The sequence below is a fragment of the Capricornis sumatraensis genome, chromosome X (genome assembly GCF_032405125.1).
Source record: "Capricornis sumatraensis isolate serow.1 chromosome X, serow.2, whole genome shotgun sequence".
Lineage (NCBI taxonomy): Eukaryota > Metazoa > Chordata > Mammalia > Artiodactyla > Bovidae > Capricornis > Capricornis sumatraensis.
Window position 1 is genome coordinate 35,012,737 of NC_091092.1, and position 3,850 is coordinate 35,016,586.

Genomic DNA, 3,850 nt, shown 5'->3' on the forward strand with positions numbered 1-3,850 from the left:
TCCTTCCCCTCACAATTTAGTTCTGCTCGTTTATTTTTGGTGGTATTTGGTTGCACATGGCTAGAATGCTTTCGATCACTTTGTGAATCAGGAAAACCAATGATCTAAAACTATAACAGGATCTTAAGTATTAAGTAGATTGGTTTGTCCATTTCAGGTAGCTGGTTGGTAGGCCTCTCTAAGGCCTTTCATTTTCCCTCTACGCCTCCCAGGATATTGATCAGAAGATGAGTCTGAACATCATACCATCTAACTCTTTTAACCAATGCCTGGCTAAAACTGGAATGTCCAGCCCAGTATACTGAAAAATCACCCACAAAAAGAGGTTCTACAGGTCTTCACAAAACCTGGAATTTCCACAAAGATGTCTGATCTTTATAATCCAAGCAGTCAGCATTGAAGTTAAGCTTCCAGGAGGCAATTTGGTCCTTATAATCCAAGCAATCAGTGGTTGAGTTAAAACCCAAACTTGAAGCTCCATATCCCTGGGTGGAAAGAGAAGCTGGGGACTGATTGAGATGGCTAGTGACTGCACTGGTACCCATGGGACTGAGTGTGGTCCCTGGTCCAGGAAGCTGGTGATGCATAGGGGTCAAATAAGATCCACAGTCCATGCCCCCAAAGTAGGAAGTTGAGCCAGCATATCCTTGACTATAACCTGAAGCCTGAGTATAGGTCATGGGATAGGACCTCTGCATGCAGGAAGAGGAGGTGGACAGGGGATCTGACAGTGGGGAGATGGAAGCTGGGCTCCAGATAGACACAGGAGCACTGCTGCTGGAAATGGCTGGGACTGAGGTGCTAGAAGGGGGAGTGAATTGGCCACTTGTTCCACTCTCTGAACTCACTTCCTGGGCAGGAGATGTCTTCTTTTTGGCAGGTCTCACTTTGTTTTGACCTCCGTTCTGCTGTTGCTGCTGCTGTTGGCGGCACTTAGCTCTTTGATTCTTAAACCATACCTGTACCCTGGACTCAGGCAAGTTGATTTTCAGCGCCACCTCCTCCCGCATGAAGATGTCTGGGTATCGGGTCTTAGCAAACAATGCTTCCAGCACATCCAGCTGCGCTCGGGTGAACGTCGTCCTCTCCCGCCGCTGTTTCCGAGGGGTGGCCGGGTAGCCCACCGAGGGGTGCAGCAAGTCCATGCCCGAAGTGGTCAGACTCAGCCCACTGACTGCATAAGGCGGTTGCTTAAGATAAGACATCATGCTAAGGTTGTTTGGAGGCGCAAAGTCGGCCCAAATCCGGGGGACCCAGCCGGAAGGTCTCGCTTCGCCCGGGTTGGACAGATTCAGAGTCCTTGGTGGGTGGGTTTGGAGTGGTGGAACTTACAGCCACATGGGGGGTTAGAGGAAAAAAATCAAATTATCCTTCAAAATTCCAAATAGCCAGCTATCAAAGTAGACTTGAGGAGGGCTTCTCTAGCCATTTTTATTTTTAATAACAGTGGAGGCTGAGTTGGAGCTGAGGTCGGTTCCGCTCTCAGGGAGATTTTGCTCGGTTATTTTGTTTAAAAACAACGATGATATTGTCTCTTTTCATTTCTAACAGAATTGTCTTATTGCTTTGTCTATGACCTCTAAGACAATGGTAAATAATAGTAGTGATAGGTTATACTTAGCAAGGTTATCCTTGCCTTCATTCTAACTTTAATGGGAATGCTTCTAACCTTTCACAATTATCTTTCACGTAGGTAGAGACCCACTTTCATGTTTAAGTTCCCTTTTATTCCTGTTCCAAGAAGTACCCCATACTCTTAAGTCTGTTCAGTTTAAGTTGACATAAAAATACTTTCATCATACATTGTATTTTTAAGGACATTTGAAGGTCATTGGCTGGCACAATTATAATAGATAAGACTTTTAATGTATGAGTTAGCATCTGTATAGCTAGTGGTTGAAGGAGAGTTTTGGTGTTTTTTTTTTTTTTTTTGAGTTTTATTATTTGAATTTTAGTCCAACTCTGCCATTCACTAGCTGGGCAGGTCACTTAAGTTTTTTAAGCTCAGATTCTTCATCTATGTAAAGGGTTAAGATAATAGTACCTACTTTAGATTTATTCATTGAATAAACATTTATTGAGTCAATCATGTTTTAGGCCCTGGGGACATACCAGTGAATAACCAGTGAAAAATAAAAATTCATGCCCTTATGAAGCTTATAAGGTTGTAATGAGGATTGAAGGAAATACTGATGTATTCCTGATATGTGGTACAGAACCTGGCACATAATAAAGCCTCAACAATTGTTAGTGCTGTTATCATGGTTGTTCCCACTCTCTTGGAGGATCTTGCAGCATAAAGGACCTGAGTTTGTTCACTAATTCAATGAATATTTATTTTACACCTACATCATGCTAGGTATTTTGCTAAGAGTTAGGGCTCAAGAATTTGGGGGAACTGTCATAGCCCAAGTTCCATCAAAGCACAACATTAAAAGTTCTGCTTTTGAAGAAAACTGAGGATCTTTCCTTTCTGTTTGGGAGCATTTTTGGCTTCATCTGGCACTTGAAGCAGATTTTTCTCTTTTCTTTTTTTTGGCATTATGGTTGTGACTTATTAAACAAAGACAAAATAGAATTGCAATCAGTGAACCCAATCTTTAAAAACAACAAAATTTTTTTTGGGGGAAAATTGGCAAGCAAATGTATGCTTAAGCAACTTTTTATTGGACTATTATCTACTCTTCAAATAGATTTTCTTTTTACTAAAAAGTTTATTATTGAGATTCTCAAATATTTTCAAATATAGAGGAAACAATGTAACGAACACATAGTGCCTATTGTTCAGCTTCAGCAATTATTAGAGATAGTCACTCTTGTTTCATATATACCTCCACGTACTCTCCCCCATTATTTTGAAGCCACTCCCAGACATCACATCATTTCATCTGTAATTGTTTCAATATAAGCAAACAGTTGGCTTAATCAGTCCTGTACAACCTTGCTATGACACTCATTATTCCCAGCCTATGTTCCCATGTAGCAGGTACAACCTTCTAAATCAGGAACACTGAGATGGGATTAGGAAAACCAGCTACTAACAGGTTCTTTTTCTAGGAGATGGTTCTGTAGTAGCTAAGAGAGAAGAAGTAAAGCTCAGAGCTTTGGATGACTTCCAGGAAAACAGAATTCCAGCAAGCATGAACAAATGTGAAGCATTTTAATTTCCAAGACAAGGGATTTAAAAGGTCTTGCCAGTGTAATGAACATAGAATGTTTTTTTCAAAAAGAAATTTAATTTAGAGGAAGAAATTGTGTTTTGTCTTTCAGTGCATTGTGATGTCTTTTGTTTCCTCAACTTCATTTATATGGTTTAAAACCAGAAACAGAAGTTTACCGTCTCACTTCTGCCCCTCCTCCCTAGTTTGTCTCCCTTGAAAACTCAAAGAGTAAGTAGCTAATTCAGTTACTGTGCGGGGGCTGGGGGGCGGGGGTCATCAAACTTTTCATGCAAAGGTCCACAGAGGAAATATTTTAAGTTTTGGGAGCCAAGGACAGACCTTCAGAACAAAGTTGAGAAACTCTGGTGTAGGGCAGCCCAGTATTGATCTATATGAAGAGCTCCCCAAGTAAGTTTCCAGTTGATGGCTTGCTGGGTTCAGTGATAACTTGGGTAATTCATATCAACAGACAATTGTGAATTTTCAAGAAAATATGATTCTAGCTCTTCAATGACAACTTTTTTTTTTCTTGAGCTGCTAAACAGATGTTAAATAGATGGGTTTGAGGTCCTCCTCCTTTGTTTTATCTCATCCACTCTGTGGGGTAGTATTGAGGACACTAAAGGCTTAGATCTCCTTGCAGTCCAAGGGACTCTCGGGAGTCTTCTCCAACACCACAGTTCAAAAGC

At 41.1% G+C, this 3,850-nt stretch overlaps 1 pseudogene; it reads right to left on the reverse strand.

Moving 5' to 3' along the window:
- Positions 1 to 338: 338 nt before the first annotated feature.
- On the reverse strand, positions 339 to 1,208 carry LOC138071276 (homeobox protein OTX2 pseudogene; annotated as a pseudogene).
- Between the last annotated feature and the right edge of the window lie 2,642 nt (positions 1,209 to 3,850).